Below are 21,955 nucleotides of genomic sequence, written 5' to 3'. Positions count from 1 at the left end.
GTACTGGAAAGTAATTCATAGAAAATTCCATGCGGTAAAATTTATTTCATGAAAATCATTGTTGTTTGCGGTATTATTTACGAAAATAAAAAGAACGACTAAATTTTTTGGGGTGACAAAATCGGGTCGAAAACGTGACAAAATCGGGACGTGATAAAATTGGGTCGAAAAGTGATAAAATCGGGGGTAGACAAAATCGGGGAGTGACAAAATCGGGTCGACACTGTAAACCAATGCATATATGTATGAATGATATGCGTTCAACAAGCGTTGGTATATCGTCGCTACGGGCCTGCAACTTGGACAATCAAAACGACGTTTTTAGTCGGTTTTTTACGACATTGCGGCTTTATTTCGAGTCTTTCTTTAAGACTATATTGTAAATCGAGCTTTTATTTTTGGACCGTATACCGTATATTCAAAGTTGGTCAAGCTTACATACACGGATTGGACTTATCATTTCATTATCATTTAGTACTAGTCGACCCGGCAGACGTTGGCCTGCATAGTAGGCCAAAATGCGCGTTCTGAACTGCTTAAGCGAAATTCCTAAATATTAATTTTAGTTTTCACTATTACTCATCCTTACTCGTGATTTTTACATGAGGAAATATCATATAAACCCGTCGGATACTGTAACGAACATATCTGCTGAAGGAATGAAGAAAATCCATCCAGCCGTTTTCGAGTTATGCGGATACGAACACAGACCATTTATTTTTTATTATATAGAAGATTCAGCCAATAACCCATTCCAGAGGTGGAATTCAAGAATGTGTTGTCGCTAGTACCACTTAATAAACTAAATGTTAATAGTACTTATTATCATTTAGTATATAACGAGATACTAGCGTTTCACGCTGTAAATATTATCAATAGAGAAATATACCCTTACACAAAGTTGTAGAGGGAACATAGCGCTAGAAGTGCACTTTTCGAAGTTCCGCTTCTGGAATGAGTTATTGGCTGAATACTAAATGATAATGAAATCATAAGTTCAATCCTTGCTTACATATTATGTCTAAGTGAAACATAGCGATTCTGAAAAAAAATCACTTAGCTGTTCACTTCAATTCCACTTATTTTTTCCCGAATGCGATGACAGTTATGATGCCTTATCGTATATCATTTCAGAAACCATAATAGAACTGTTTTATAGTTTGGCTGCGTAAGTTGCGTTTAACCCATTAATATCAGTTTGATGATTTACTGTGTTTAATATATAACACATTGGTACTAGAGTGATAACAAGTGATAACACTGTGACTGTGAAGTGATCCAGATATAATTAGTGATCGTGATCATTGCAGCGTCCTAAGATCGCTGGTTTCCCCTCTCTGTTCAGTTTGTAGATATTATTTTATATCCATATAATCTTGTTTGTAGTGTTTTTTTTACGTCAACCAATAATGTAGCACTATTGATAGTTACCACACGGTATTCTATATATATGGGTTTACTTTGGAGCTAGACAATACTAAATACTCATCCTACTTGGTTGGCGTTTTACAAAAATACATATGACAGAGTTAGTTTTTAAAATGTATTGCGAGAATTTGGCTACGTGCCCGGTGCTGGGAATTTGGTTTCATCAGTAAGCTAAGGGGGACGACGGAGGTTCTTCGTAGCTTAGTAGGGAAAGCACTTGTCTAGCGTCCTGGTTTTGTGGGATCAAACCCCATCGAAGGGAGCGGTTACCCTCCAATACCTTTTCCGAACTAAATCTATCACATGTTGTGCAAATGTATAATCGAGTTTCAGATATAGTAATTAATTTCCACTCAGGGTGGCATAACATCCGGAACATAGGCAATTAACTTTGAATGTACTGTGGTAATTTGTTGGTTTGATTCATGACAAGTGTGTTGAGTTTGTTTATAATCCTGTTGCTACCTTTACAGTATTTTGTAACTACAATTGTAAATAATTAATCGTTCGATACTCTATCGGTTACATCTTATTTCAAATCATTTTGTTTGATTGGTCATCCGTTTTCCTCCTTCTTCCTTCTCCCTTCTTCCTTTGTTCTTTCTTCCTTCTTCATTCTTCCTTCTTTCTTCTCCTTTCTTCCTTCTTTCTTCTTCTTCCTTCCTTCTTCCTCCCTCCTTCTTTCTTCTTCCTTCTTCCTTCTTTTTTCTTTCTTCTTTTTTAATTTTTCATTCTTTATCCTTCTTTCTTCTTCCTTCTTCCCTCTTCCTTCTTTCTTCTTCCTTCTTACTTCTTCCTTACTTCTTCTCCCTTCTTCCTTTTCCTTCTTCCTTCTTCCTTTTCCTTCTTTCTTCTTCCTTTTCCTTATTGCTTCTTGCTTCTTCCTTCGCCCTTCTTCATTTTTTTCCTTCTTTTTCTTTCGTTTTTCTTCTTTCGGTCTTCTTCCTCATTCCATCTTCCTTCTTCCTTCTTTTTTCCATCTTCTTTTTTAATTTTCCATCCTTTATCCTTCTTTCTTCTTCCTTATTCCTTCTTTTTTCTTCCTTCTTCCTTCTTCCTTATTTCTTCTTCGTTTTCCCTTCTTCCTTCTTCCTTCTTGCTTCCCCCTTACTTCTTCTTTCTTCTTTCTTTTCCTTCTTCCTTCTTCCTGTTCAACATTGCACCCAAGGGTGCGATAAGGAGATTTGGCGTGCAGAGAAATGGCACTATCTTTAAACAGTCACATATGCTTCTGGGATTTGTGGAAAACATCGACCGCATTGGAAACGATCGCAGGGCAGTAGTGGAGGCTTTTGTTCCACTGAAGACGGAGACAGCGATGATAGACTTAATCATTAACTCTACCTACTCAGAGAATCGTTCATGATTCGATTCACGATTTGCATAATTGCATAGTGTCAACGTTAAATTCATCAAATAAACTTTCTTTGCTTAAAACAATGAGTAATAAATCCAGACATAAACATAAAATACGCTTCGATTGAGATTTGACGCTTTTTGGAGCGAAATCACTTTCCGCCGAATGAGCGAAATGATGCGATTCTGTGTAAAAAACAATATAACTATAATTATATAGGGAAACTGTACCGATTTCCATCTCACTGGACATATATTCATCTCATCGCAAAACAAAGAAAATCAACATCAATCTTGTCGCTGCTTTTTGCTAACACGCGTGCTCACTGTGAAAAAAACAGAGCATTAGTGATTAATCATAGATTTAATCATGATTAATGAATAATGGGTTATTTAATCATTATTCATTAATCATAGTCATACAAAAAATATGATTTAATCATTAATCACTAATCGTTAATCATATAATTTTAAATTCAATCATTAATCACTAATCATATTCATAATTGTTTTGAGTTTATTCATTAATCATCAATTTTAATCATTGCATACATCGCTTTTATTCATTAATCTTCAATCATAATCTTATAATTTTATACTCTTCAATAACCCAATTTGGAAGAAAGGTTACTTGACTATTGATCACTATGCAAATCATTTAATTTGATTATTCATAATCATTATTCATTAATCATATCGATCGTTAATCATTAATCATACACATATTCTGTCAACATTTAATCACGATCGATAATCGTTAATCATACTTCAAACGTTTTATTCATTAATCATAATCGTTAATCATTGTGAAAAATTATTTTAATCGTTAATCATAATCATTAATCATTGTCAAAAATGAAAAAATCATTAATCATAATCTTAAATCATAGAGTTAAATGTTTTAATCATAACCAATTTAATCATTCTTTGGAAGCTTTATTCATTAACGCTCTGGAAAAAAATCACAAAAATATGAAACAAATCAAATTCCTTTTCATTGCTTTGTTTTTGATGGGATGGAAATAGGAGCTATGGGATGAAGTGCCGAACCGTTCCCCTAAAGAAAATGGAATATCTATGGTTAGTGTGGCTTTCATTCACCGATGGCTTTAAAACATACTGGCTTATGAATTATGCCAACAATACTTTATTATCCAATCAGAACTGGATAAATTTGCTGATTGGTGCCTTGTAAATCAAATGAATCTCAATGCTGGTAAATGCTATTTGAAAACTATCCATTCTAAATTTAATATAATATAACCTTTCTGCTTATATTATATATTATATTATATTATAATTATATTATTATATATATTATTTATATATATTTATATATATAAAATTCAATGTTTGTATGTTTGTATGTATGTTCCAGCATAACTTCTGAACCCATTGACCGATTTCGACCAAATTTGGAACACACATTCCTCATCTTAAGGAGACGATGATAGGGGGATACGATAGGCATGCTCTTTGGAAAAGGGGGAGGGTGTGGGGGTAGGTGTATTGCAAAGTTATCGATCAACTCGGTGTAACTTCTGATCCCCTTCGCCGACTTCAACTGATCCCCTTCGCCGAGGGTGTGGGGGGAGGTGTATTGCAAAGTTATCGATCAACTCGGTGTAACTTCTGATCCCCTTCGCCTAATTTCAACGATGGATCACACATTCTTCATGTTAAGAAGACGACGATAGGAGGTGATGCTCTTTGAAAAAAGGGGAGGGTGTTGGGGGAGGGGTATCGCTTAGTTATCAATCAACTCAATGTAACTTCTGAACCCCTTGGCCGATTTCAACCAAATTTGGAACACACATTCTTCATCTTAAGAAGACGACGATGGAAAAAGATAGTGGTTATGGGGGAAGGGTTTTGTTTAGTAATCGATCAACTCAATGTAAGTCTTGAACCCTATGACCGATTTGAACCAAATTTGTATAAATTATTGGTTGTCATAAGGAAACGATTTTAATAAATATGGGTAGGTCATTTTAAAAGGGGAAGGTGTGAGAGAGGGTTATTGTTTAGTTATCGATCAATTTAGTATAACTTCTAAACCCATTTACTGATGTCCACCAAATTTGGAATCCATATTCTCTGTCTAAGGAAGACCATATCATACTGGGTTTGAGTGTCATAGATGAATGAGACAGACGGTATATAAATTAAACTAACAGTTTAGTATACATTGTATCGCATGGGTTAGTTCAAACCATGTATTCTCTACCCAAAGAAAACTAGAGAGGCTGGGAGGGACTTTTGGAATGCGGGAGGTTATTAGGACTGGATATTGTTTTGAAAACTACTTCTGAATCCTTTAGACATACCGTCGTCGGGGGTTACAATCGGTCAAATGGGGGTGAGAATGGGTCACTGTTTCAACTACTTAGAATGCTTGTAAAATGAATTGAATATATCTGAGGGCAAGAAGACTAAAATGTAAGAGACCTTTTTGAACGATTTTACTCTACGACCTCCAGGCTACCGATGACAGCGATGACCCAATCTCACCCCCCAGACCCATTGTCACCCGATGGCGGTAATTTAAACTCCCTATTGTTTAGTTTATCCGAGGTTCTTTAACATTGTACAATGCTCCGAAAACCGATTGCCCGAATTTCTCAAAAATTGCAAATTTTTGATGATAACCGGTGCCCGGAAGTAACATTTCCCTAAAAATGACTTTAATGAAAGTGACATTTCCAGAAAATGATACTTCGCGATAAACATATCCCAGAATATGACATTTCCCTGAATGAAGCAAGCCATTAGCATAACACTATTTGGCCTAAGGTCATTCGTCATGAAAGGCATTTGGGATAATTATGAACAGCAACAGAAAAACCTTTCATAGAAAGCATGCATTTGCTGGGTATAAATCAATGATAGTTATTATCCTTCATCGGAATCATAGTTTGCCCAGTGAAAAGCAAGGATTAATGTGCTTCCTTCTGGATGGTGGACATGATTGCTTATTTAAAAGTAGGCATTCGCCCAGAATAAGGCAATGGTGGGTGTGATCCCTTCTTTAAAAATATGCGTTTGCCCGGAATAAGGAATCGGTGGACGTTTTTCCTTCTATAGACGAAATAGACGTTTGCCCGGAATAAGGCGTTTGTGGGTTTGATCCCTTCTTCAAAATCATTCAATGTTTTCAAAAGCCTTCTTTCAATCAAATGATGAAGTCACGGTGTGCCTGTGACCGTTATTAACGAAAAAAATGTCCATCCATTCTGAACTCGCCTTTCGAAAGATATAATATCCAGGCGTCTGCTATGAAACTTTCAAAATATTTCATCTAGGGAATCAAAAGTTATAGCAGTTACAAATTTTATGATTTTTGCGTTCGATATTTCACTAATTCTTCTTCTTCTTATTGGCATTACATCCCCACACTGGGACAGAGCCGCCTCGCAGCTTAGTGTTCACTTAAGCACTTCCACAGTTATTAACTGCGAGGTTTCTAAGCCAGGTTACCATTTTTGCATTCATATATCATGAGGCTAACACGATGATACTTTTATGCCCATTTCCAAGCCGAAAATTGTCTAGACCGGCACCGGGAATCGAACCTAGCCACCCTCAGCATGGTCTTGCTTTGTAGCCGCGCGTCTTATCGCTATGGAACTCGTTTTCGTACCACTCGAACTGGATGATGGTTGTATAACTGACAACAAATGATGCACATTGTTGTTTAAATGTTGGTTACTAGTCTTACTAACTACCCAGTACCCATGAAAAATTGTTTCAGCGCGGTATTCTATGTTACCAACTGTTATCATATTTAATAAAAGCAGAATCATCATACAGAGTGTAGTTACTTGTCTGTCATAGACAATATTCACACTTTGGTATGATTAGGAGATTGAAGTGCAATAATTCTGTAATTTGAATACTGTATTGTGGTTGTATTGTCTATTTTGTCATTGATATTAGAATTAGATTGATATTTGCTATTTTTTCTATTACTCAAAGAATATGTTTTAAGGTTATAGTTGATTGAGGTTGCAAATTGCATATTTGATGATAATTTATTTGAATGTAATCAGAAGAAAATTCACGGTGAAATATCGAACGCAAAAAGCATTAAATTTGTAACTGCTATAACTTTCGATTCCCTAGATAAAATATTTTGAAATTTTCATAACAGACGCCGGGATATTATATCTTTCGAAAGGCGAGTTCAGAATGGATGGACATTTTTTTCGTTAATAACGGTCACGGACACACCGTGGAAGTATCAATAGGTAAACACAATTACCCTGTTGACCTTGTGAAAAAAAACTGCGAACCAAACTGGCAATTCCGAGCAAGGCCAGGTCCATAAAACTAGTAATACAATAAAATTAGAGACGTAACCCTCAAAAGTAAAACTGTCTTAAATGATTTAGGTATTCAGCTGGACAAAAAATCATTTGAACAACATATTGCCTTCATTCGCTTCAAAGCCTCAAAAACTTTCGATTTCACCTGAGTTGCGTGCTCTTGCCTACGCAATGCGGTCGGGTCTGGGCTTGACGACCGACTGGAAAATAGCTCACACAAACCTCACTTGATCAGTACAATTGCTGATGAAGAATGTGTGCAGCCGCCAGACATTCTAAACACTCACGCTCCTCTAATGTGAAAGTGTACCATACACATCTGGAAGTGTTGGCTTGAGAAATGGATTGCGAGTGATTTGACTATGCGTCCAATTTGGGAATCTCGAGCTCGTTCAGTAGCCACTAGGTTGCGAAGGCCGACGGAGGTCTTTCGTAGCTTAGTTGGTCAAAGCACCAGTCAAGCGTACTGTAGGGTCATGGGTTCGAGTCCCATCAAAGGGAAAGTGGTTACCTCCAATACATTTTCCAAATCAATATCTTCCACATAACGCATATGAGTTTTCACAACATTGTAAATTAATGTCCAATAGGCAATTAACTTTGATTGAACCGATTTCATATTCTCCATTTCTAGAAACTTCAGGAAAATCCATTGTTTACAAGCTCTATGCTGTTCTCTAGAGAGGTTGATATTAAAATAATAAAAACGGTATTCTCCGAATTTCAATTATCCGTATTGAAACGCTAATTTATTAATTTACCAAGATACGAAGATCGCTGTATGCTCATAGGGTGAAGTGTCCGTCGAAAAATTTCGAAATCGTTGATTGCTCACATTATTATTCTATTCCGTAGCTGTTAATGGCACATTTTTTTGCGAAAATTTTAGTGACCCTCTTAACAAGAATTATTCCAACCAAATATTCTAAAATTATTCGATAATAAATTCTGGATAATTTTCAGCAAAGCCATTCGTTTGTTATACTTCAAATAAACCTTTATACAATAGGGATCTATAAAAAAAGACATGTTTTATACGAATGAAAAAAGAACTTTGTATTTTGCCATACCGTATGAATCCAATTTAATTTAGTCCAGTCGCAACTCATCTCTCTGTTTGAATAAACACGTCGCTCTTAATTAACCTTTTAATTATGCACGAGCTTAAACGAATGTTATTAAATTTAATCGATGAATTGAGCCTAATTATATTAGATCATTTGACGTTCAATTATAAACCAATAAAATCAATACGATCTACCTCCATGCGGAATCTACGTGTGTTTCTCGATAAACACTATGTTGACCTGCAGTCTGGTGATTAATTTTAAACAATTTTAATTAAATTTACGGGTTAATCACGAACGGAATACAAAAGGCCTATTTGGCCGGTTATATAGACATCATAGAGTCCCTCATGTCGAAACGAAGTAAGAGTAGATATCTTCCCCAAGCAACAACAACTAAACGTGCGGAGAAGTTTGTCGGTGGCATGGATGATGGGGACATAAATGAATAGTTATACGCATGAAGCTGTGTGTTTATTTGAAATGATTGGTGGGCAATGGCGAGTGAAGGCATACACAGATCTGCACAGGCGCACAAATTGCGCTGTGCAACATGAATTGCTTACAACTTTTTGTGGGCCAAGCATACCAGCATTTAGGATATCTATGTAGCCACAATTGCCCAAGCATTTTCGATTATTTATTTGATCCTGAATAGTGAGTGAAACGTTAACTTATAAGCTACCTCTTTCACTCTTATGCATGTACGATACACATACGCCGAAGGTGAAATTCTATTTTATTGTTTTATTTTTATTCCAAAACGTCTCCAGTTTTACAAAAGAACGTTCAATGATGTGATTTTGATGATTTTGATGTACCAAAAACTTTGGCAGTTTATTGTAAAATGTCCTAATCTAAGAATAACCAGATATGACAATATCTTCGAACAAATGCTAAATAATATATTCGTCACATCTATTTCATAGGCTATTCAAAAAATTAATACATTAGGCCGATACAAATATTTAAAAACAATTATGTCTACCCCCCCCCCCCGCGGTTTTTTTTTCGCCTAAAAAAATATTTTGAAGGGGCAACAAAAAAAAAACGGGCGGTTTTGAGGATTTTCGGAGAGCAGTAGGACATAATTTAAATTAAATATTTGTAAAGGCCTTATATACTGCAACTGATCAGAACTTGTTTTGTGGTGATATGATGTGTCCCAAGCAGCACAAATTGTTTCACTACTGAACATTTCACTGTGATGCAACTATTCGGGAAGAAACAATATTTGCGTATGTGCCATCAAATATAACTCTCTTGCAATCTAGAAAGCGCAAGAGGTGGAGCCTACGGAAACATCCTTCGATTGCAGTCAAATTGCAATAGTGTTGCAAAATACTACAGCAGGAAAAAATAAAATAAAAATATAAAACTGGATTCGATTTATGGATCTTGTGATTGATAGTCCTTCACTCTACCACAGCACCATTCAACACTTCGAAGGGACTGCATGTTGACTCACAATAAAAACCATACGATTATGAAGTTTTTTACTCGAGTTTCCTGTTACTTGATTGCACCATCACAGGAAAAAATGTGAGTAGTCGAAACGTTGAACGATGCAAAATTAAACATGAAGACACATTCAACTTTTCTGCAACCTAATTTAAACAAACAATTGAAATTTGAAAGACGCATTGAAGTAATGGTAAAAAATATGCAACTTAATGATTTAGTTTCGTGTTTGTAACATGAAGTGCAGTATTCTTTGTTTGTTTGTTTTCAAATGTCAAACACTTACTGCATTGCAATTTTAATGAAACATTAATCACAATTCGAACGTTTTTGACATCTTGATGCAACTTTTTCGTGCTTTGATGTTTTTCCAATGCCTTTAATGAAACTGAATAGAAACATGGTGCTTTTAGGAAGATGTTGCGTGTGCTACTTGGGGTGCCACTTGGTGTGGCACTGAATGAGCTCGAGATTCCCAAATTGGGCGCATAGTCAAATCACTCGCTATCCATTTCTCAAGCCAACACTTGTACATGTGTATGGTACACCTTCACATTAGACGAGCGTGAGTATTTAGAATGTCTGGCGGCTATACACATTCTTCAACAGCAACTGGACTGATCAAGTGAGGTTGTGTAAGCTATTTGCCAGTCGGTCGTCAAGCTCAGACTCGACCGCATTTTGGAATCTCGAGCTCATTCAGTAGCCGCTAGGTTGCGAAGGCTGACGGAGGTCCTTCGTAGCTTAGTTGGTTAAAGCTCCAGTCAAGCGTACTGTAGGGTCATGGGTTCATGGAGTCCCATCGAAGGGAAAGTGGTTACCTCCAATACATTTTCCAAATCAATATCTTCAACATAATGTACATATTCACATATGAGTTTTAACAACATTGTAAAAAAAGATATTTTTTGTCGTCTTCAAACCTTTTCAGTTATTCATTATGCTATATGTTGAAAATCGATATCACTCCAAACAAACTTTTTAAATCCTAATTTTTATTTTCTAGAAAGGGCTAAGACCACCCCCTTAGCTCCCCCCTCCTATTTACGTCAATGATATTTGTTTCAGCCTAATGGAAAGAAAACGAACAATTGAATAGCAATTACTTGACTAAATTTAGCTCTATTAACTTGGATGAGTATTAAAAACAATTCACAGATAAAAATATGTTGTGATTTTAAATATTTTTTTAGGCAGTTTGTTCAGGAAGGCGAGCGTTACAATGCGATACGCTTCAAAGCGTACATCACTGAAAATCTTAAACCGCACAATATAAGTTTATGTTGAAATTGTGAATTTAAAACGCAGGAGTTTTCTCTTTTATGCAAGCCAATCAAAAGATCAGACTTTGGTGAAAATTCAACATTGAACAGACATAATTAGGAGTGTCCATGGTTTAAATAAGCAATTTCAATTCGGGCAAAATATATATTTAAGCACTACGAAGAACACCTGAATGGCGATGTAGCAGACGAAGATGGCGGTATAGTGATGGACCTGGGAGAACGCGCGCGGGACATAATCTCCGGATCTCCAAGAAATCCAGGAGGAGATTGGCCGGCCTGGGGTTGACCAACTACCAGGAGAGCTATTAAAACACGGTCGTGAGGCACTGGCTAGAGCGCTGCACTGGGTCATTACCCAGTGGATGGAAGAGGATGGAAGGTGTCGTGTGTCCCATCTATAAAAAGGGCGATAAGCTGGATTGTAGCAACTACCGCGCAATCACATTGCTGAACGCCGCCTACGAAGTACTCTCCCACATTTTATGCCGTCGACTAGCACAAATTGCAAGGGAGATCGTGGGCCACGAACCAGGTGTTCGCTATTCGCCAAGTACTGCAGAAATGCCGCGAATACAACGTGCCCACACATTATCTATTCATTGACTTCAAAGCCGCATATGACACAATCGATCGGGACCAGCTATGGCAGCTAATGCACGAACACGGATGTCCGGATAAACTGACACGGTTGATCAAAGCGACGATGGATCGGGTGATGTGCGTAGTTCGAGTTTCAGGGGCATTCAGGTTATCGACTATCCAAAAATACCAGAGCTCTCGGACTGTGCACATTGAGGTTAGAGAGCAAATGCTTCCATCCATTGGTTCACTGTGCAATTGCGATTGCTCTGCTCATGCTCAATTCTGTGGAAGAGTTCCGAAAAATGTTCGGTAGAAATTTTGAAGAACTAGTAGAATCCGTAGAAGGATCCGAAATGCATATTTACGCTGAAAATTCCAATAAACATGAAAATTCCAATAAAAACAAAATTTCCAGTATAAATTAGAAAAAAAAACAGCTTACTTTTTTACAGAATTTCTAAAGATTTATTCAAAATCCTGGGCAACTTTAATGAATCTTCAGAGGCTTCTAAATTTCCAATGGATTTTTTTTTTCATTTTCCAAAAGAAATTCTTAGAAATTTTCAGTAGTTTTTTTTAATTTCCAAAAGAAATTATTCGGAATATACCAAAATATTCCTAAAATTTTCCAGTAGAAAATCGCAAAAAGTTCATCTGAAACATCAATAATGAATTTCCTGAGGAAATTCCGATGTTTTTACAAGTGGAAATAATGAAAAAAAAACTGTACTTTTGTTGTACTTTTGAAGCATTTCTAGTAGAAATTCCTTAAAAAATCAAATCAAAATTTTAAAGATTTTCTGATGAATTAGGTAATTTTCTGTGAAAATTTCTTAAAATTTCAAAATCATTTCCTGTGAATCTTTGCATGGTTAAGATTTAAAGCAATATTTAGCTCAACCTACAAAGAAATCTCAATGACTTCTCGAAGAAGATTGAAATCCCGATGAAATTTTGGAAGAATTTGTGGTGTTGTATTTATGGTATAAAAAACATAAACCTTGAGATTTCTAAAGATTTATTCTTTGAAAATCCAAAGATTTTTTTGGAGATAATCCATAGACTCTTATGTGGAAATTCTAAATAATGCCTCGAATAAAAAATACTAGGAAAATTAAAAAAAAATGTGATAGAATTCACAAAGAGCGTAAAAAAGTATTCCGGAAAATTTTCATTTCAAAATTCCAAATTTGAAAAAAAATATCCAAAAACAAAAAAATCAACGGAAATATCAAAGTGTTTCATGTGGCATTAGCTGTTTAATATCTCTTGGAAGAAGATTTTTTCTTGAAAAAAAATAGAAGTCTTCTTCTTCTATGGCTCCACATTCCAACTGGAAGTTGGTCTATTTTTCAACTTAGTATATTCTATTAGCGTTTCCTCAGTTATAAATTGACAGGAACGAGAATCGAACTCGCCATCTCCGGATTGGCAATCCTACACCTTTGCTCGCAAGGCTAACTGGAGACTGATCATTTTGAAGTGTACTCCTTAAAATGTTCGAAAACCTTCTTTTGGAAATGAAGAAGAATTTTTGGTGAAGATTCGGAAGAACTCTTCGAAGAAATTCATTAGAATGTAAAAAGAATATGAAAATAGGAACAATTTTTTCCACCGAAAATTATATGTATTTCCCACGGGACTGCTTCGAATTTCCACATGGAAATTTTATCGGAGTTTTAATGAAAATTTTTCGGAATTTACACTGGAGATGTTTTGTTTTTGCCTTTCTCGTATACTAAGTATACGGTAAAGGCTATATGATCGCTCCAAAAACAAACTTTTTCTAGAAGGCCCGGAGACCCATAGTGTTATATACCAATCGACTCAGTTCGACGAATTGAGGTGATGTCTGTGTGTGTGTGTGTGTGTGTGTGTGTGTGTGTGTGTGTGTGTGTGTGTGTGTGTGTGTATGTGTGTGTGTGTGTGTGTGTGCGCAAAACTACTCAAAAAATGTCACTCATTTTTCAGGCACTTATCCTCAACCGATTTGCTCGCAACAAGTTGCATTCGACGCAGAATCCTGTCCCATTCTTCCTATTTGAAATTGGCCAGATCGGACTATGGGATCAAAAGTTATGGCCAAAATACAAATTCATACGGATAAATCGCGCAAAAAATGTCACTCCTTTTTCGGGCACTTATCCTCAACCGATTTGCTCGCAACAAGTTGCATTCGACGCAGAATCCTGTCTCATTGTTTCCTATTTGAAATTGGCCAGATCGAACTATGGGATCGAAAGTTATGGCCAAAATACAAATTTATACGAAAAAATCGCGTAAAAAATGTCACTCATTTTTCGGGCACTTATCCTCAACCGATTTACTCGCAACAAGTAGCATTCGACGCAGAATCCTGTTCCATTGTTTCCTATTTGAAATTGGTCAGATCGAACTATGGGATCAAAAGTTATGGCCAAAATACAAATTCATACGGATAAATCGCGCAAAAAATGTCACTCATTTTTCGGGCACTTATCCTCAACCGATTTGCTCGCAACAAGTTGCATTCGACGCAGAATCCTGTCTCATTGATTTGAAATTGGCCAGATCGGACTATGGGATCGAGAGTTATGGCCAAAATACAAATTCATACGGAAAAATCGCGTAAAAAATGTCACTCATTTTTCGGGCACTTATCCGCAACCGATTTGCTCGCAACAAATTGCATTCGACGCAGAATCCTGTCTTATTGTTTCCTATTTGAAATTGGCCAGATCGAACTATGGGATCGAAAGTTATAGCCAAAATACAAATTCATACGAAAAAATCGCGTAAAAAATGTCACTCATTTTTCGGGCACTTATCCTCAACCGATTTGCTCGCAACAAGTAGCATTCGACGCAGAATCCTGTTCCATTGTTTCCTATTTGACATTGGCCAGATCGAACTATGGGATCGAGAGTTATGGCCAAAAAAAAATTCATACGGAAAAATCAGGTAAAAAATGTCACTCATTTTTCGGGCACCTATCCTCAACCGATTTGCTCGCAACAAGTTGCATTCGACGCAGAATCCTGTCTCATTGTTTCCTATTTAAAAATGGCCTGATCGAACTATGGGATCGAAAGTTACGGCCAAATACAAATTCATACGAAAAAATCGCGTAAAAAATGTCACTCATTTTTCGGGCACTTATCCTCAACCGATTGGCTCGCAACAAGTTGCATTCGACGCAGAATCCTGTCTCATTGTTTCCTATTTGAAATTGGCCAGATCGAACCATGGGATCGAAAGTTATGGCTAAAAAACAAATTCATACGAAAAAATCGCGTAAAAATGTCACTCATTTTTCGGGCACTTATCCTCAACCGATTTGCTCGCAACAAGTTGCATTCGACGCAGAATCCTGTCTCATTGTATCCTATTTGAAATTGGCCAGATTGAACTATGGGATCGAAAGTTATGGCCAAAATACAAATTCATACGAAAAAATCGCGTAAAAAATGTCACTCATTTTCGGGCACTTATCCTCAACCGATTTGCTCGCAACAAGTTGCATTCGACGCAGAATCCTGTCCCATTGTTTTCTATTTGAAATTGGCCAGATCGAACTATGGGATCGAAAGTTATGGCCAAAATACAAATTCATACGAAAAAATCGCGTAAAAAATGTCACTCATTTTCGGGCACTTATCCTCAACCGATTTGCTCGAAACAAGTTGCATTCGACGCAGAATCCTGTCCCATTGTTTCCTATTTGAAATTGGCGAGATCGAACTATGGGATCGAAAGTTATGGCCAAAATACAAATTCATACGAAAAAATCGCGTAAAAAATGTTACTCATTTTCGGGCACTTATCCTCAACCGATTGGCTCGCATTCGACGAAGAATCCTGTTCCATTGTTTCCTATTTGAAATTGGCCAGATCGAACTATGGGATCGAGAGTTATGGCCAAAATACAAATTCATACGGAAAAATCGCGTAAAAAATGTCACTCATTTTTCGGGCACCTATCCTCAACCGATTTGCTCGCAACATGTTGCATTCGACGCAGAATCCTGTCTCATTGTTTCCTATTTGAAAATGGCCTGATCGAACTATGGGATCGAAAGTTATGGCCAAATACAAATTCATACGAAAAAATCGCGTAAAAATGTCACTCATTTTTCGGGCACTTATCCTCAACCGATTTGCTCGCAACAAATTGCATTCGACGCAGAATCTTGTTCCATTATTTCCTATTTGAAATTGGCCAGATCGAACTATGAGATCGAAAGTTATGGCCAAAATACAAATTCATACGGAAAAATCGCGTAAAAAATGTCACTCATTTTTCGGGCACTTATCCTCAACCGATTGGCTCGCAACAAGTTGCATTCGACGCAGAATCCTGTTCCATTGTTTCCTATTTGAAATTGGCCAGATCGGACTATGGGGATCAGAAGTTATGGCCAAAATACAAATTCATACGGAAAAATCGCGTAAAAAATGTCACTTATTTTTCGGGCACTTATCCTCAACCGATTGGCTCGCAACAAGTTGCATTCGACGCAGAATCCTGTCTCATTGTTTCCTATTTGAAATTGGCCAGATCGAACTATGGGATCGAAAGTTATGGCCAAAAAACAAATTCATACGAAAAAATCGCGTAAAAATGTCACTCATTTTTCGGGCACTTATCCTCAACCGATTTGCTCGCAACAAGTTGCATTCGACGCAGAATCCTGTCTCATTGTTTTCTATTTGAAATTGGCCTGATCGAACTATGGGATCGAAAGTTATGGCCAAAATACAAATTCATACGAAAAAATCGCGTAAAAAATGTCACTCATTCTCGGGCACTTATCCTCAACCGATTGGCTCGCAACAAGTTGCATTCGACGCAGAATCCTGTCTCATTGTTTCCTATTTGAAATTGGCCAGATCGAACTATGGGATCGAAAGTTATGGCCAAAATATGTGTGCTTCTCAGGTCGCTCGCAAAAGATTGCATTCGACGCAGAATCTTGTCCCATTGTTTCCTATAGACCGGATCGTACAATTGATTCAAAAGTTATGGCGAAAATACTAATTTCAAAACTACAAAATAAGATGCCGTTTTTTGCTCTTATGCTCATCCGATTTGTTTGCAACAAATTGCGTTTGGCGAGAATAACAAATATGAAAAATAAGACTAATCCACATATTGGTGTTATTTGAGATTTTTCCAAACCTTTTGAACGAACGAGAAAGGCACCATCACCGCTAGGTGGATTAATCTGGGTTTTTTTTTATTAACAATTTGTAGCAAAATTTACAAGCAAAATTTTTCAGAGAGAATTGTTCAAAAATCATTTGGAATGCCAGCACTATAACAGGATTGTATGAAGTAATGTAAAAGGTTCTACAGAAAATTTCTTTACTTGATTTTTTCTGAATATCCACAAGAAATTCTTTTGAAGTTTTTTTCTCGGATTATTGTACAAACATGAACATTCTTATGAAAACTCATATGTGAATATGTACGTTATGTGGAAGATATTGATTTGGAAAATGTATTGGAGGTAACCACTTTCCCTTCGATGGGACTCGAACCCATGACCCTACTGTAGGGTCATGGGTTCGAGTCCCATTGAAGGGAAAGTGGTTACCTCCAATACATTTTCCAAAACAATATCTTCCACATAACGTACATATTCACATATGAGTTTTCATAACATTGTAAATTAACGTCCAAGTCGGGTGGTTTAATCACCGGAAATAGGCAATTACCTTTGATTGAAATGAACATTCTTCAAAATTGTAGCTGCAGTCCGCTAATGAAAAAGTGTCGGCGGCGTGATGTCTAAAACCATCTGCGGCGTGGCGCGGCGCATTTTTTTTATTTTCCCATTTTTCCTTTCCAATTTTTTTTGTGGAACCTGAATCGCAACCTGTTTTTTCGTTTATTTTTTATGGAAATAGGATCTAAGGCTAAGATGGTCAAATAACGCAGATATGCATCGGCGTTGCGACCGACGCTGCGTTACCGGTTATTTTCGATGCACACCTACGTCTTTTAACGCTGAGTTGAAAAGACGCTACGTGGGCATCGGCCTTAAGATGCGCTTTGCGTTTAATAATATAATGATTTGTATTTTTACACCGCTATTATTATTCATTAAAAGCTTTTCGTGTAAAAAAAAAATCACGTGGTTCGAGAGCAACACCCCCTCCCCCCATGTGGATTATCGTGGTCATTTTCTAAATCCAGCCCCCACCCCCAAACATATGACCACGTGGTTTCTGGACGGCCCCTATTAGCTAATAGAAAAACGTGACGAAGTGAGAAGGGGGTCTAGAAATCTAAAAAAGTAGTGGACGTCATATTTGAATCGCTCAAGAAAAGTTACAGTGAACAATCATCCTCGAGCATGAAACCATGAGATCAAAATCTTAGAACCAGACTTCATTTTGAAAAATAGCTTAGAATTTTTTCTTCATGTCATATTGTATTTTGACAACTTTTCAATTTTATCCATTAGATTTGCAAACTCTTTGTACATATAAACACAGCTGATTTCAAGATGAATCGATTAGTGAGAAAAGCTTACAAATCGGACAATCCGTTCGTGAGTTATATTGCCTCAAAGGAAATGCAATCTCATTTTTATTAATACAGATATATTAGATGTGTCTCCGGTATGAAAAACATTTAAATGAGCCGTTAGATGTTATTTTAGAAAAATATATTGCAGCGTTTTTTGCAAAGATATAGGGGGCTTGGTGGCCTTGTGTCACTGCTTCTGCCTCATAAGCAGGAGATTAAGGGTTTGATCCCTGGCCCTTTCCAATTTCCTATTAGATAATTTCGTTAATCATATAACTCAATCTCTTTGCAAATCAAATTCTCATTGCTAGCAAGTATGATTCTAAATATAGAATTGTTATAAAAAGCTGCCTGTTACTAAGTAGCAGTAAATAAAATGTAAAAATAGATTGGTATTCATTTGTACCCGCATATGAATGCTATATACGGTCGCTATGCTTGTGCAGGCCTCATACAAGTAAGAATGTGTGATGTTGATGTGCGGGTAGCGATGGTGTGGTAGACGTGTGCGTGGTATTAGAATCCAATAGCATTCAAATTCTAATTGTAAAAAATGAATCCCATTAGAATTCACTTTAATACTTTCTCATTACTCTAGTACTTCTAATTCTCATTCATATATTCCTTACCAAAGTGAATCCAGATAATATATCCCTTCATACTAACACAATATCCTATCCTAAGACTACCGTGGAGATGCAGAGGTATACTCGGTCTCTAGTAGCAACGAGAGTTGAACTAATAATCCTTCCTTCCCTTGATGACCGTAAGGACGTGGCCGGCGCCGTAATTGACTTAGTAAAATGCATTGAATTTTCGAAATTTGCACATTGAGAATGATAGCTAAACCCAAGCTCCATTCAATTGGTTCCCTGTGCAATTTCGCAAGTTCTAATCAATCACGGAGTAGCAACTACGAATTGTACGGTTATCCTGCTCATGCTCTCATGCTCATGCAGCGATTTTTGCAAAGATAAAGATATTTTTTACCTTATTTGAGTTATTTTTTTTTTCGCGGAAAGAAGTTCATCACTAGAACTAGAAAGATAAAGAGGTTCTGCATCTTTTTTAGGAAGAATATATGCTGCGTTATTGATATATTGTGGTATCTTGCGAATCAAATTTAAGTTGAAATCCAGTCAAAGTTCCAGTAGGGCAAAATCTTATCTGAATGACGAGCAACGGTAGAGGCCGACGGTTTAAAATACACGTGATTTTTTTTTTGGTGCTGCATATTCTATTTGAAAATGTACTTCCTCGCTGTATTAATTTCGAGCTACCGGTACAATAAAAAACGGAGACACGTGAAATGCTTCACGATTGACTGCAACGTTGGAATAGGAATAGGACTAGGAGCTCCTCTGCAGTAGAAACGGATGCAACGCTTTTTAAGCTCCTGCAGCGCACTGTTTTTGCGTAAATGTGTACCTACATGCGCTTTTTCTTCCCTGCATACAGCATGCAGCGTGAAGCACGCGTTTATGTAGGTCTTATGTACGATCAAATCCCGGAATAAATTATTCAGCATGCTCACGCTAGTATGTTTTTCCGATACTTTGTTCCCTCAGTACCATGGCTGTCGAGCCAAAATGCGAGCTGGACCGTACTAGTGGATGAACGTCAGTCAAAACAAGCAAAGTACATTTTCACACTCGGTCTCTAGAGGAAAGGAAGCCTATGTTTATACCATACTATGCTTAGTAATAAAAAAAGAGGATAATCCACCTAGTGCTGATTGCGCCTAACATATCATAACGTAATATCACTAGCAATAATCGGTTTGCAGTACAAATAATCATTCATCAATAAATTGGAATATAATGATAATTTTTATTTTCGAGATAGGCTATGAAAAGTGAGCATCTTTCTTGACATAATTCTAATAGTTTGAACTAATTTAAATTAGTTCTACATATCATTCATATGCAATATTATGCTATCGGAGAAAAGCCCAATAAATATGGCGAATCTCATTGTTAGTCTGTTGAATTACACTGTTGGAAGGAGACTCTTTCTATCCCACGAGTTTCGCGTAAGTGACTTCGCTTACGGTTCTGCTACCCCCATTTTCGGCCCCTCATACAGCAGTGCATTGAAGGCAGAATGACAATTAATTTCGACTATAACGTTGGGTGGAACCGTATGCAGAGCAATACTCAATCCAGGATGGTGGATTACTACATACATACATACAAACAACATTATGCTATCGAAGAAATTAAATAAATTGAAATATGCATACTCACGAAGAATTTTGATTGATTTATACGTTCCTAAAATATATTAGATTAGCAGAGCGTTCTTAAAACGGATTTTTGAAGCAGCAAAGGTTATGCAAGATACCGAATAAATCATGATATGCCATGCAAAACATGAAATTCATAACTTTAAAATACCACTTGAATTTTGGTAGATATTTTCATGAGTAAAAAATAAAAACATTTGCTAATCAGTATGCAAATTAATTCATTATACCAAAGATTCACTTTTTGAGTTCTGATTTCAAACTCATGTATAAGCATAGAAAAGGAGAGGAGGATGCGCTTGAGATACAGAGAAACATACGTGACACTTAGAACAAAATGCAATCACCTGGCGGAAACATTATTGTTCAGTGCAGTATGGACAGAGGCGACCAGAAAGCGGTAGTGCGCAAATGTCAAACACAACCGAAAGCATGTACTTCGTGGCCACGACAGTAGTTAGTGTCGATATCGTGCTGCGCAGTGTGGGTTCGTTTCCCACCTCAGTCGCAAATCTTTTCGTAAGGAAAAAACCCAGCAGGAGTGAACAACAAATTTAAATCATGTTTTGCTGAAAAAATATTTTAAGCTTCTTTTAGTGGAATGTATTCAACCGTCTAAGACGAGTTTAGTACTTTCCATTTAATTCCACTACGTTTTGTTAACTTTGCAGATACGTATTTCGACCGCAACTGTGTGGTCGTCTTCAGTGTCTCGTACTTGACTCGACTGTTTTGTTACCAAAAGCAGTTAAAATCTTGGTGCATTATGTTGCTAAAATATCTGGATCTACGATCTAACAAAATTCTGTGATATAACTTATTGAGTGACAATTTTGTTTGGAAAACTAATAGAATACCAAATTGAAAAGCAGGTCAAATTCCAGTTGGAATGTAGAACCGTAGAAAAAGAAGAACTTTCGTTTTTAATTTAACCCAAATATACAATGCCGAACACAAAAGCCATTTAACGAAAAGCTCTCTAGTTATCCGACTTATGTTTACTTGTATAGAATGGGGCGTCATGGTAATTTTTTGAAATCAATGTTTTTTCGAAACCATTCTGGGTCCCAAACGACTGTACAGAATTTGGGCCGGGTTGGTTGCTTTCTTGCTTTCCGCATCGCGATTGAAGTTTGTATTGGATTGTGAATTGGAAAACGTATATTTTTGCATTTTCTAGAGATTTTAATTAATCGTAAATCAAGCACCACATTGCATTAAAGTGTAACTCAAAGGATGCCGGAAAACTTTGCTGAAGAAGGAACGTTGCAAGAACGCTCACGAAAAAAGTTACAACGCTTCGAAGATAGATTATTAACTATATGTAAAAAATCGTTTATTCTGTCAGTACTGTGGACCAATAATTTAAATGCCTGTTATTTCAAAATTATTGATCTTATTAGGCTTTGGAGCTACTGGGAACAAAGAAATAATATGGGTTTTGCCCTCCCTTTTGTCCGGTAGTGCTGGCAGAAACATTGAGTTCTTGCATATGGTTTGGACAATCACTTTTCTAAGAGTTATAACATTTTGTGTAGATCAGCTACGAACCTTCTTCGGCAAAGTCCTTCGGCGTCTTTCAGACCTATAAGTCAGACCGTATTGAGTCACGTGATTGACGATAATTTGAAGCCGCCAAAAGCAAAAATGTAAAAAAAGTAATCTTCATATAAATTAAAAACGCGATGTGG

General features: G+C 36.8%; 1 protein-coding gene across 14 annotated transcripts in view; it reads right to left on the bottom strand.

The window, feature by feature from the left end:
- The window catches only part of LOC134205292 (inhibitory POU protein), a 112,417-nt gene that overhangs the window by 68,730 nt on the left and 21,732 nt on the right, over nucleotides 1-21,955 (bottom strand). The window lies entirely within an intron of this gene.

This window comes from Armigeres subalbatus, chromosome 1 (genome assembly GCF_024139115.2).
Source record: "Armigeres subalbatus isolate Guangzhou_Male chromosome 1, GZ_Asu_2, whole genome shotgun sequence".
NCBI lineage: Eukaryota > Metazoa > Arthropoda > Insecta > Diptera > Culicidae > Armigeres > Armigeres subalbatus.
This window is presented reverse-complemented; position numbering and strand designations above follow the sequence as displayed.